Raw genomic sequence first — 13,767 nt, 5'->3', positions numbered from 1 at the left:
AATTTACCACACCTCTGCCAGTTACAGCTTTAAGACCAGGTACAGAAAGCAGATATAAGTCAGTGTATTCGCTTTATTTCTGGTAAGGCTGGGTTAAAAAATCTCCACTTGGACCCAAGGTCTCAATGGTCTTCCACTGAACTTAACCAGGCCCACCTACCCACAGGCAGGACAGCTGTGGGCCTCCCCCCACAAGGGCTGCACCTGGCTCCTTGGGCTCACCCCATGGAGGAGAGGAGGGCAGGTGCATCCTGTGACCAGGCTGTTCTAAAAAATGATGAGAGAGAGAGAAAGCAGACCAAGGGGAGGGGAGTGGTGAACCTTTACACAGTGACCCCAACCCTTAATGAGCAGCAGAATTAATCATCTATACTGACGAGTTAGAAAGGGGTAAGGAAAAGAAAAATGTTCTTTCCAATATCTGAAAAGTCAGGCATTTCCTTTTTCTTGGCAGAAGCAGGAGCAGGTGGGGACAAGAGAATAGGTCTCCCTTTGGTTGGTCACTCCAGTGGGTCACTGCAAATGCTGTTGTGCACACTGGGCTTTGCCAAGTGTAGCTTTGCCCATAGGGCATCAAAATTTGAAAGCCCAGAAAAAGCTTTATTTGATTTTATAATTTCAACTTGTATTTTAGATTCAAGATGTACATGTGCATGTTTGTTACATGGGTTTATTGCATGATGCTAAGGCTTGGGGGTGTGAATGATCCCATCAAACAAGTAGTGAGCATAGTACCCAACTTGGTTTTTCAGCCTTGTCCGTATCTCTCTCTCCTGCCTCTAGTGTCCTCAGCGTCTACTGTTCCCATCTTTATGTCCATGTGTACCCAATGCCCAATGCTTAGCTCCCATTTATAAGTGAGAACATGCAGTGTTTTGTTTTCTATTCCTGTGTTAATTAATTCACTTAGGATAATGACCTCCAGCTGCAAAGGACTTTTTTTTTTTTTTGGTAGAGGTAAGATTGTGCCCTGTCGCTCACTGCATCCTTGACCTCCTGGGCTCAAGCAACTCTCCTGCCTCAGCCTCTTGAGTAGCTAAGACTACAGGTGCATGCCACCACACTTGCCTAAGTTTTTATTTTTTACTTTTGTAGTGACAGGGTCTTGCTATGTTGTCCAGACTTGTCTCAAGCTCTTGGCCCCAAGTGGTCCTTCCACCTTGGCCTCCCAAAGTGCTGGGATTACAGGTATGAACCATTGCACCTGGCCAAGTTCATTCTTTTTTATGGCTGCATAATATTCCATGAAGTATACGTACCATATATTTTTAATCTGCTCCACAGCTGATGGGCACCTAGGTTGATTCTATGTCTTTGTTATTGTGAATAGGGCTGTGATGAAGTTTCAAATGATCATTTGAAAACTCTGTGAAAGCCATTATATCTCACCTCTTCAATAAACACTCTGTTCCCAGTACTGCCAGCATGGTCCCACCAACAGAGGCAATGAGCTGAGCTCCAGCCTCAGACCAGGATAGGCACCAGCAAAGATGAACAGGACTGGGGACCCAGTACCCCTCTGCGGGCATGGGGGCAGGTAATCGCTTCCTCCTCCCCTCTTCCCTTTCCCTGCTGCTGACACTGGTGCCTCTTTTGTTTTGGGAGTCTTTCCTTGTTGCTTGTCCCTAACATCAAAATTACAAGCTAAGAAGCTGAGACAGAAGGATTTCTTTCAAATTAGTGTTCAAATTCTTTCAACGGTTATTTATTGAGCACTTACTATATGCTATTCTAGTAGCTAGGCATGCAGCACTAAACAAAATAGAATTTACATTCTGGTGGAAAGAAACTGTGGTGACCAAGTAATTAATCTCTGGAGAGAATTTCATGTATGTGTGCATTTGCCTTTTATGTGCTTCCACATAAATCAAGCTTGTCCAACCCATGGCCCATGGGCCACACGCAGTCCAGGATGGATTTGAATGCAGCCCAACACAAGCTTGTAAACTTTCTTAAAACACTATGAGATTTTAAAATTTATTTGCAATTTTTTTTTAGCTCATCAGCTATAGTTAGTGTATTTCATGTGTGCCCCAAGACAATTCTTCTTCCAATGTGGTCTAGAGAAGCCAAAAGATTGGACACCCCTGCATAAATCAACATATTTATAAGGCACATTACAGTTACTTTGAGGATTCTCATTCAGACAGTTCTTCAAGGGACAATTATTACAAGAGGGCATAGGTGACAAATCACAAACACCAACAAGATTTACGCAATGGATTTATTGACCATCTAGGCTGTGCAAGAGACACTTTCGTTTTAAGGCTTACTGTATTGCAGGAAGCATATTACAACCACAAACTGATCGCTCTTTAATGGTCAAAAATAAACCCCAAACTTACATCTTGGTTTTGTTTTAACCAGGTAGCTAAAAAGCAAAAATGAAAGTTTAGATAAATTTTATTGTGGTAAAAGATACGCAACATAAAATATACCATTTTAACGATTTTTAAGTGTACAGTTCAGTGGCATTAATTGCATTCACATTGTAGTGCAACCATCACCACTCTCCATTGCCAGGACTTTTTTCATCTTTCTGAACTGAAACTCTAACTAATAAACAATAACTCCTCCTTCCCTCCACATTCTTGCCCCTAACAATGACCACTCTGCTTTCTGTCTGTGAATTTGCCTAACACAGTTACCTCACATAAGTGGAACTGTACAGTATCTGTCTTTTTATGACTAGTTTATTTCACTTAGCATAATGTCTTCGAGGTTCATCCATATGTAGCATGTATCAGAATTTTATTCCTTTTTAAGGCTAAATGATATTCCATTGTATGCATATACCGCATTTTGTTTATCCATTCACATACTGATGGATATGGGGTGTTTCCATCTTTTGGCTATTGAGAATCAATCTGCAATAAACATCATACAAGTAGCTGAGTCCCCACTTCCAGTTCTTTGGTTATATATGTAAGAATGGAATTACTGGGTCATGTGGCAATTTTACACTTGACTTTTGAAGGAACCACACCAAACTGCTTTCCACAATGACTGCACCATTTTAAATGCCTGCTATCAACGTACAAAGGTTTCAAGTTCTCTCCACCCTTGTAAACATTTATTTTGTGTTTTTAAAATTATGTAGGTGTAAAGTCACCTAGTAGGTGTAAAGTGGTGTCTCATTGTGGTTTTGATTGGCATTTTTATAATGATTAATAATGTTGAGATTAATGACCAATTATTTGCAAATCTTCTTTGGAGAAATGTCTATTCAGGTCCTTTCTCCTTCTTATTTATTGGGTTATATGTTTTGTATTTTTGTTGTTGAGTTCTAGGAGTTATTTATACATTCTGGATATTAATCCCATTCCAGATATATGATTTGCAAATATTTTCTCCCATTCTGTAGTTGTCTTTTACTTTCTTGATAATGTCCTTTGATATACAAGTATTTCGATGAAGTCAAATTTATCTACTCTTTCTTTTGTTTCTTGTGCTTTTGGTATCCTGAAAATCTACTACTGAACTCAAGATTATAACAGCTTATTCCTATGTTGTCTTCTAAGAGTTTTGTTTTAAGACTTTATTATTTTAGAGGAGTTTTAGGTTCACAGCAAAATTAGGTGGAAGATACAAAAATTTCCCATGTGCCTTTTATCCTACATATGCACAGCCTCCCCCACTATCAAAATCTCTCCTGAGAGTGGTACATACAATTAATGAACCTACGTTGACACACCATAATCACCCAAAGTTTGTAGTTTACCTTAGAATTCACACTTTGTGTTGTATATTCTTTTTTTTTTTTTTTTTTTTTTTTTTGAGACGGAGTCTCGCTCTGTCGCCCAGGCTGGAGTGCAGTGGCGCGATCTCAGCTCACTGCAAGCTCCGCCTCCCGGGTTCACGCCATTCTCCTGCCTCAGCCTCTCCGAGTAGCTGGGACTACAGGCGCCCGCCACCACGCCCGGCTAATTTTTTTATATTTTTAGTAGCGACGGGGTATCACCGTGGTCTCGATCTCCTGACCTCGTGATCCGCCCGCCTCGGCCTCCCAAAGTGCTGGGATTACAAGCGTGAGCCGCCGCGCCCGGCCTGTGTTGTATATTCTACAGGGTTGAACAAATGTATCCATCATTGCAGTATTATACAGAATCTTCTCACTGCCCTAAAAAAATCTTCTGTGGGCCGGGCGCGGTGGCTCATGCTTGTAATCCCAGCACTTTGGGAGGCCGAGGTGGGCGGATCACGAGGTCAGGAGATCGAGACCACGGTGAAACCCCGTCTCTACTAAAAATACAAAAAATGAGCCGGGCGTGGTGGCGGGCGCCTGTAGTCCCAGCTACTTGGAGAGGCTGAGGCAGGAGAATGGCGTGAACCTGGGAGGTGGAGCTTGCAGTGAGCAGAGATCGCGCCACTGCACTCCAGCCTGGGCGACAGAGCGAGACTCCGTCTCAAAAAAAAAAAAAAAAAAAAAAAAACTTCTGTGTCTTCAAAGATTTTATGATCATTGATCCATGAGTTAACTTTTATATATGATGTGAGGTAGGGTCCAACTTCATTCTGTTGCACATTGAAATCCAATTGTCTTTGCACTGTTTGTGGAAAAGACTATTACTTCCCCCATTGAATGAACTTGGCATCTATGTCAAAAATAAATTGGCCATACCGGGCATGGTGGCTCACGCCTGTAATCCCAGCACTTTGGGAGGCTGAAGTGGGCAGATCATGAGGTCAGGAGATTGAGACCATCCTGGCTAACACGGTGAAACCCCGTCTCTACTAAAAATACAAAAAAGTTAGCCGAGTGTGGTGGTGGGCACCTGTAGTCTCAGCTACTTGGGAGGCTGAGGCAGGAGAATGGTGTGAACCCAGGAGGTGGAGCTTGCAGTGAGCTGAGATTCGTGCCACTGCACTCCAGCCTGGGTGACAGAGCAAGACTCCATCTCAAAAATAAATAAAATAAAATAAAATAAAATAAAATAAAATAAAATAAAATAAAATAAAATAAAATAAAATAAAATAAATTGGCCATAGATGTATGGGTTTATTTCTGGACTCTCATTCTATTACATTGGTTTATATGTTTATACCTAGGCCAGTACCACATTGTTTTGCTTTTTGTAACTTTGTAAGCTTTGAAATCAGGAAGTGTGACTCCTCCAAATTTGTTTTTCTTTTTAAAGATTGTTTTGACTATTCCAGGGCCCTTGCAATTGCCTATGAATTTGAGGATTGACTTTTTCATTTCTGCAGCAAAGTCTGCTGGAATTTTGAAAGCGATTTTATTGAATCTATGTATTGCTTCAGGTAGTATTAACACCTTAACAGTATTAAGTCTTCTAATCTGTGAACACAAAATGTCTTTCCATTTATTTCTTTAATTTCTCTCTTTAATTTCCTACAGCAAAGTTTTGTAGTTTTCACTGTACAATTCTTTCACCCCCTTAGTTAAATTTATCTCTAGGTGTTTATTCTTTTAGAAGTTGTTATAAATGGAATTGCTTTATTTCAATTTTCTTTTTTGATTGTTTATGGCTGGTATATAGTAACACAGCTGAGTTTTTTGTGTTAATCTTGTAGCCTGTGATTTTGCTGGATTTGTATTCCTGTCGACTCTTTAGAATTTTCTATATATAGGATCATGTCCTCACAAATAGAGATAGTACTACTTTTTCCTTTTTCATTTGAATGCCTTTTCTTTCTTTTTCTTGTTTAATTTTTGTGGCTAGAACTTATAATGTTGAATAGAAGGAATGAAAGTGGGCATCCTTGTCTTGTTAGGCGGAAATCTAAAAAATCTTACAGGAGAAAGCTTCACTATTGAGTATGATGTTAGCTGTGGGTTTTTTATAATTGCTCTTTATCATATTTAGGCAGTTCCTTTCTATTCCTAGTTTTCTGGGTTAAAAAAATCATGAAAGGGGGTTGAAAATGCCTTTTATGCATCAACTGAGATGAGCATGCATCTTTTCCCCTTGTTATATTAATTTAATTGATCTGTTACATTGATTATTTTAAAATTTTGAGCCACCTTTGCATCCTGGGTTAAATCCTACTGAATCATGGTGTATAATTCTTTTAATGTATAATTCTTTCATTTGATTTGGTTTGCTAGTATTTTGTTGAAGTTTTTGCATCTCTATTCATATGGGATATGGGTCTATACTTTGCTTCTGATGTCTTTTTCTAGTTTGACATCTGGGTTATGATGGCCTTATAATATGAGTTCCCATAAAAAGTATTCCCTCCTCTATTTCAAGGATGGGAGGAAGAGTTTATAGAGAATTGGTGTTAATTCTTTAAATGTTTAGTATAATTTACCAGTGAAGCCATCTGGCCTTGGACATATCTTTGTTAGGAGGTTTTGATTACTGATTCAATCTCCTGTTTTATATTTGTTGAGATTTTCTATTTCTTCATGAGTCACTTCAGGTAATTTTTGTGTTTCCAGAAATTCATCAATTTCATCTAGGTTATCTAATTTGTTGGCATACAGTTGTTCATAGTATTCTCTTATAGTTTTTTATTTCTGTAAAATCTGTACTAATACCTCCACTTTCATTTCTGATTTTAGTTATATGTGTCTTCTCTCTTTTTGGTTTGCTGCTTTAGCTGAAGACTTGCCAATTTTGTGGCACTTTTTAACAAGCCAACATTTGGGTTTATTGATTCTCTCTTTTTTTTTTTTTTTAAACAAAGACTCGCTCTGTCACCAGGCTGGAGTGCAATGGCGTGATCTCGGCTCACTGCAACCTCCACCTCCTGGGTTCAAGTGATTCTCTTGCCTCAGTCTCCCAAGTAGCTGGGACTACAGGTGTATGCCACCACACCCAGCTAACTTTTATATTTTTAGTAGAGATGGGGTTTCACCATGTTGGCCAGGATGGTCTCTATCTCTTGACCTCGTGATCCACCCGCCTTGGCCTCCCAAAGTGCTGGGACTACAGGCACGAGCCACTGTGCCTGGCCTATTTTTTTCATTCTCAGTTATATTTATCTCCATTCTAATATTTATTTCCTTCCTTCTATCATTACAGAAAGAAGTTTAGTTTTCTTCTTCTTTCTTTAGATCCTCAAGGTGTAAAGTTAGGTTTATTGATTTGAAATCTTTCTTCTTTTTAAAGGTAGACATTGGCCAGGCACAGTGGCTCAGACCTGTAATCCCAGCACTTTGGGAGGCTGAGGCCAGAGGATCACCTGAGGTCAGGAGTTCACGACCAGCCTGGCCAACGTGGTGAAACCCCATCTCTACTAAAAATGCAAAAATTAGCTGGGCGTGGTGGCGTCCACCTGTGATCCCAGCTACTTAGGAGGCTAAGGCAGGAGAATTGCTTGAACCCAAGAGGCAGAGGTTGCAGTGAGCCGAGATCACACCTCTGCACTCCAGCCTGGGCGACAGAGTGAGATTCCGTCTCAAAACAAACAAACAAACAAACAAACAAACAAATAAATAAAGGTAAGCATTTACAGCTGTAGATTTCATTTTAAGCATTGCTTTTGTTGCATTCATAAGTTTTTGTATGTAATACTTAAGTTTTTAATCATCTCAGTGCATTTGCTAATTTCCCTTGTGATTATTTCATTGATCATTGGTTGTTTAAAAGCATGTAATTTAATGTCCACATATTTGTAACTTTTCCGTTTTTCCTTCTGTTCCTGGTTTCTGTTCCTGGTTGAAGGACATACTTTGTACACTTTCCTTTAAAATTTGTTGAAACTTGTTTTGACTCAACATATGATCCATCCTGGAAAATGTTCCACCAGCATTTGGGAAGAATCGTATTCTGTTTATGTTGGGTGGAATGTTGTGTACATGTCGATTAGATCTAATTGTTTATTATGTTGTTCAAGTTCTCTGTTTCTTTACTTACCTTTTGCCAAGTTGTTCTATCTATTACTGAAAGTGGGTATTAAAATCTCCAACTATTATTGTAGAACTCTGTCTCCCTTCAATTCCACTAGTTTGCTTCATATATTTTGAGGCCCTGTTTTATGCATATATGTTTATCATTGTTATATCTTTTTAAATGAATTTATGCCTACACTTTTCCCAACACAAGTCTTGCTATCAAATATTTTCATCTCTGCTAATGTTCTTGGTTCTTGAATTTTCATTATGATGAGCGCAACTGAGCCTCTTTTCACATGATTAAAAGTCATTTTTTTCCTTTTTCTATAAACTTAAGGCTCATGGCCTTAGCTCATTTTTTATTTTAAAATTATCATTACACATAACAATTATTTTATGCTATTGTTATAATAACATAATTATGTTATCTTAATTTACTAGAAAAGTTACTTCTTAATTCCAATCTACTTTGTAAATATTCATTTCCCAGTATGCCATTTGTTCCTTGACTTGTTCATAATGGCTTTTTCCATGCAGAAATACTTGACTTTCATGTATCTGAATTTATAAAAGTGTTCGAGTTTTGTATAATAGCTGATGAGTCTTCATTCAAAGGGTGTTTTGAAACATTTTCCTTAAATGATTTTAGTACTTTTCTTATTTCTTTTTTCATTTTTTTCACCTATTGTTAATTTCTTCAGAACGTATGCGGATACAAAGTGTAAGGGAGGGATCTATATTTACTCACCTTTCTGGGTGGTTTTCTAGTTATCCCAAACTATATAGTAACAAGTATATTCAGTTAGCTTTGATGTGATCTAATTGTGAAAACAATGTGTTGTATCTGCTGAAGCTGACTTCCACTTACCAGAGAATTTTCTAGTGTAAGACAATGCAGCTGTGTCCCACATTTCCTTACCAAATCTGTCCTTAGTAGAAAAGACATCTAAGGATTCCTAGGTCAGCCAGGTAGATAATTTGTCAACAAGTCAATATTCCTGTTTATTCCATTCTAACCTTCTGTTACAGGTTAGGAAACGGGCTTGCTATAACCTGGACTCTATCTGCACTTCATTTCAATGATCGTAACTTTTTACAGCTTTCAGTGGGCCACTGCCTTGAAAACCTGTTAGATGCCATTAGGTTTGCTTTTTTATTTTTATTTTTATTTTTTTATGAATGAGGAATGCAGCCCTATCGTAATCTGCTGTGAGACCACCCCAAGATCAACCATTTATCTACTGAGTTGTATCTCTGACTGTTTTCTATTCCTATTATGATGTGCTACCCATCTAGAAGAAAATATTTATAAATCACATACCTGATAAAGAACTTGTATCTGCTATATATATAGAACTCTTAAAGTCCAAGTGTAAGAAAACAAACAACCATTAAAAATGGTAAGTTTTTACAGACATTTGAACAAAGACAATCATATGAATGGCAAATAAGCACAGAAAAAGATATTCAACATTATATGTCATTAGGGAATAAGACATCACTAGATACTAATTAGGATATCTCAAATTACAGATGATGACCAAGCCAAGTATTGGTGAGGATGTAGAATAGCTGGAACCCTCATTAATTAGTGGAGGGAATATAAGTTAAACATAGTCAAATACAAACCTGCTACATGATCCAGGCATTGAACTTCTAGTTATTTACCTAAGAGAAACAAAAGCATAAAATATGTACATAAATATATATGGCAACTTTATGTGTAATCACCAGAAATTAGAAACTACTTAAATGTCCATTAACAACTGCGTGGATAAATAAATTGTAGTATATTCAAACACATACAAAGGAGTATTCATACTGCTCAACCATAAAAATGAATTAAGTATTAATACATGCAGCAACATGAATAAATCTCAAAATAACTATGCTATGTAAAAGCAGGCAGACAAAAAGAGTCAACAAAGTACGTGATTTCATTTATATAAACTCCAGAAAATACAAACTACTCAAGAGTTGGTATGGAGTCAGCTGGGCGCAGTGGCTCACGCCAGTAATCCCAGCACTTTGGGACGCCCATGTGGATGGATCACTTGACCTTAGGAGTTCCAGACCAGCCTGGGCAACATGGTGAAAACCCGTCTCTACTAAAAATACCAAAAAAAATTAGCTGCGCATGGTGGCACATGCCTGTAATCCCATCTACCTGGGTGGCTGAGGCAGGAGAATCACTTGAACCCAGAAGGCAGAGGCTGCAGTGCCTCGAGACCGCATCATTGTACTCCAGCCCGGGCAGCAGAGTGAGATCCTGTCTCAAAAAGAAAAAAAAAAAAAGAGTTGGTACTGAGTCTATATGCAATGGGGGAGCCACTGGAGGGTGTTGCCCATGGTGCTATGTTTTAGGGCTCTCTGGAATTAAATGTAAAACTGCATTCATAAACTGATATTTCTGGGGAAAAAATTTCAAAATATCACTCCTTGGGGAGGCTAGAATGAACTCTGTGGTACTGGTGGTACTGTATTAGAGTTGGAGACATCAATATGAACTCAGGTTAGCTTAATCCAGATGGACAGATATAGAATAATTATAGCCATGTGTGTCCATGAGTTAGTGCACAATTTACATCCTAGGTCTGCCCACTGAGAGGGCCTTGAGTCAGTGAGCCCCCAGTGGCAATGGCATACCCAGTGCCAAGGTCAACAAAAGGAGCCAGGGTTCCTTGGAGAAATGGCTGACTATGGGACTGACAGGGAAAATACAAGATAGACCCGGAGTGTCTTGCAGTGCCGGCAAGAAAAGAAGTACCAATAAACAGAGCAATTGGGATGTGAACAAGGGACACAGGAGCCAACTTGGAAGAGCTCCCAACAGCCAAAGCTGAAACCATTTGAACAAGAAAATAGAGAACATACTATTGAATTATAACCCAAAGTGTAAAATAAACATCGTGAGTCCATACTAACATAAACTGCATAAACAAACCGAGAACAGACAAATCTTTCATATGGAAGGATTACAAATAATTGATGTAATACCTTGCCCTCCAGAAGATGTGCTTAGTCCTCCCTCCCCACCTCTGCCCGCTCATGCATGTGGGGCTTTGCTGGATGGCTTGCTTCTAAAGAGTAGAGAATGCCACATTTTGTTTCCTCATTTATTCATCAATGTGCCTTTGGGTTATTCCTATTCTTGACTAATTTTGAGTAATACTACTATGAACACGGTTATAAAAATATCTGATTGCGTCGTTGCTTCCAATTCTTTTGTGTATCTCTGCAGAAGCAGAATTTCTGGATCATATGGTAATGCTATGTGTAATTTTTTGAGGAACTGCCATGCTGTTTCTCACAGCGGCTGCATCATTTTATATTCCTACCGGCAATGCACAAGAATTCCATTTCTCTGCATCCTTGTCAACACTTGTTTTTGTTTCCTATTGCTTTTATATTTTTTATAATAGCCATCACAATGAGTGGGAAGTGGTGTTTCTTTGTGGTTTTCACATGAAATTCTCTAATAGTTAGTGATGATGAGCATCTTTTTATGTGCTTATCAGCCATCTGCATATCTTCTTTGGAGAAATGTCTGTTCAAATCCTTTGCTCATTTTAAAATTGGGTCGTGTGATTTTTGTTATTGTTCTTTATATAGTCTGGGTATTAAACCCCATTAGATATGCAAATATTTTCTTTCATTAAATTGGTTGCCCTTTTAACTGTGGTTGTAGTGTTTTCTGGGCAAATTTTTTTTAATTTTGATAAAGTACAATTTGTCTACTTTTTTCTTTTGTTGCCCATGATTTTGGTGTCATATCTAAGAACTATTTACCAAATCCAATGTCATGAAATCCTTTCCCTATGTTTTCTGAATTTTATAGTTTCAGCTTTTATGTTTAGGTCTTTGATTCATTTTGAGTTAATTTTTGCACATGGTGTTAGGTAAGGGTGCAACTTCATTTTTTTTAAATATGGATGTTCAGGTTCCCAACACCATTTGTTGAAAAGATTTATTTTCCCCTTGAATGCTTTTGGCATCCATGACAAAAATCGTATGTCCATATGTGTGAGGGTTTGCTTCTGGGCTTTCTATTATAATTCATGGGTCTATATGTCAGTTTTTATGTCACTGACACATTGTATTGATTACCTGTAGCTTTGTAGTCAGTTTTGAAATCAGGAAGTGTGAATGCTCCAACTTGATATTCTTTTTTTAAGATTTTCATTGACTATTCAGGGTCCCTTAAGTTCTGTATGAATTGTAGGAGTTTTCTATTTCTCAACATAAAACAGTGTTGGGATTTTGGTAGAGATGTCATTCAATCTGTGGATTTTCACTTGGGGGTAGTATTGATATCTTAACAATATTAAGTCACAATCCGTAAATATGGGATGTCTTTCCATTTGTTTATCCCTAATTTCTTTTCAACAAAGTTTTACAGTTTTTGGTGTACACATCTTTCACCTCCTTGGTTAATTCCCAAAGATTTTATTCTTTTAAACGCTATTATAAATGGAATTTTTTAAATATTAATTTTGAATTGTTCATTGTAAGTGTATAGAAAAGTAAATAATTTTGTGGTTGATTTTGCATTCTGCAACTTTACTGAATTTTTATATTAGTTCTGTGTGTGTGTGTGTGTGTGTATAATCTTTCAGGTTTTATATGATATAAGATCATGTCATCTACAAACAGAAAGAATTTTACCTATTCCTCTCCAAATTAAATGCTTTTTATTTCTTTTTCTTGCCTAAGTTCTGTGGCTATGCTATGGACTATGTGTTGTGTCCTCCCCAAATGCATTTGTTGAGGCCCTAGTCTGAATTGAGATGGTAATTAGAGGTGTTGTTTATCCATGAAAAAGAGTTAAGAGTTAAACTTTGTCAAATGCTTTTTCTGCATCAATGGAAATTATTGATGAAGAAGAAGATAACTTACTTCTATTCTCTATTTCCTTCACTCTGTTAATGTCATGTATTACATGATTGATTGCCATATGTTGAAGCATCTTTGCATTGCAGGACAAAATTCCATTTGCTCACTGTGCACGATCCTTGTAATATGCTGCTGAATTTGGTTTGGTAGTATTTTCTTGATGATTTTTACCTCAATGTTTATAGTGAATATTCATCTATAGTTTTTTGTTGCATTCTTGCCTGGTTTTGGTATCAGAGCAATGCTGTCCTCTGAATAACTCTGTTTCTTGCTCCTGAATTTTTTGAAAGAGTCAGGAAAGGATTGGTGTTTTTTTCTCCTTTTAATATTTGGTAGAATGTATCAGTAAAGCCATCTGGTCCTGGGCTTTTCTTTGATTGGAAGGTATTTATTTATTTATTTAAGTTTTTTATTATTGATTCAATCTTCTCACAAGTTATAGGTCTACGGAAATGTTTTATTTCTTTTTTTTTTTTTTTTTTTTTTTTTTTTTCCAAGACAGAGTCTTGCTCTGTTGCTCAGGCTGGAGTGCAGTGGTGCGATCTCGGCTCACTGCAACCTCCGCCTCCCGGGGTCAAGCAGTTTTCCTGCCTCAGCCTCCTGAGTAGCCGGGATTACAGGCACCTGCCACCATGCCTGGCTAATTTTTCTATTTTTAGTAGAGACAAGGTTTCACCCTATTGGCCAGGCTGGTCTTGAAGTCCTGACCTCAGGTGATCCGCCCGCCTCGGCTGCCCAGAAATTGTTTTATTTCTTTATGACTCAGTCTTGGTAGATTTTGTGTCTCTAGAATTTTGGCCATTTTGTCTAGGTTAGCTAATTCATTGGTATACAATTATTCATAGTACTCTCTTACAATCCTTCATATTTCTGAAAAATTGGTAGTAATGTCTCCACTTTCATTTCTGATTTTAGTAATCTGAGTCGTCTCTCTTTTTTTCTTAGTCAATCTTGCTAAAGTTTCTCAATTTTGTTGATCTTTTTAAGAACCAACTTTTGGCTTCACTGAGTTTCTCTATTGTTTTTCTATTCTCTATTTCATTTATCTCTGCGCTAATCTTTATGATTTC

The sequence above is a fragment of the Symphalangus syndactylus genome, chromosome 23 (assembly GCF_028878055.3).
Source record: "Symphalangus syndactylus isolate Jambi chromosome 23, NHGRI_mSymSyn1-v2.1_pri, whole genome shotgun sequence".
NCBI classification, from domain to species: Eukaryota; Metazoa; Chordata; class Mammalia; order Primates; family Hylobatidae; genus Symphalangus; species Symphalangus syndactylus.
This window is presented reverse-complemented; position numbering follows the sequence as displayed.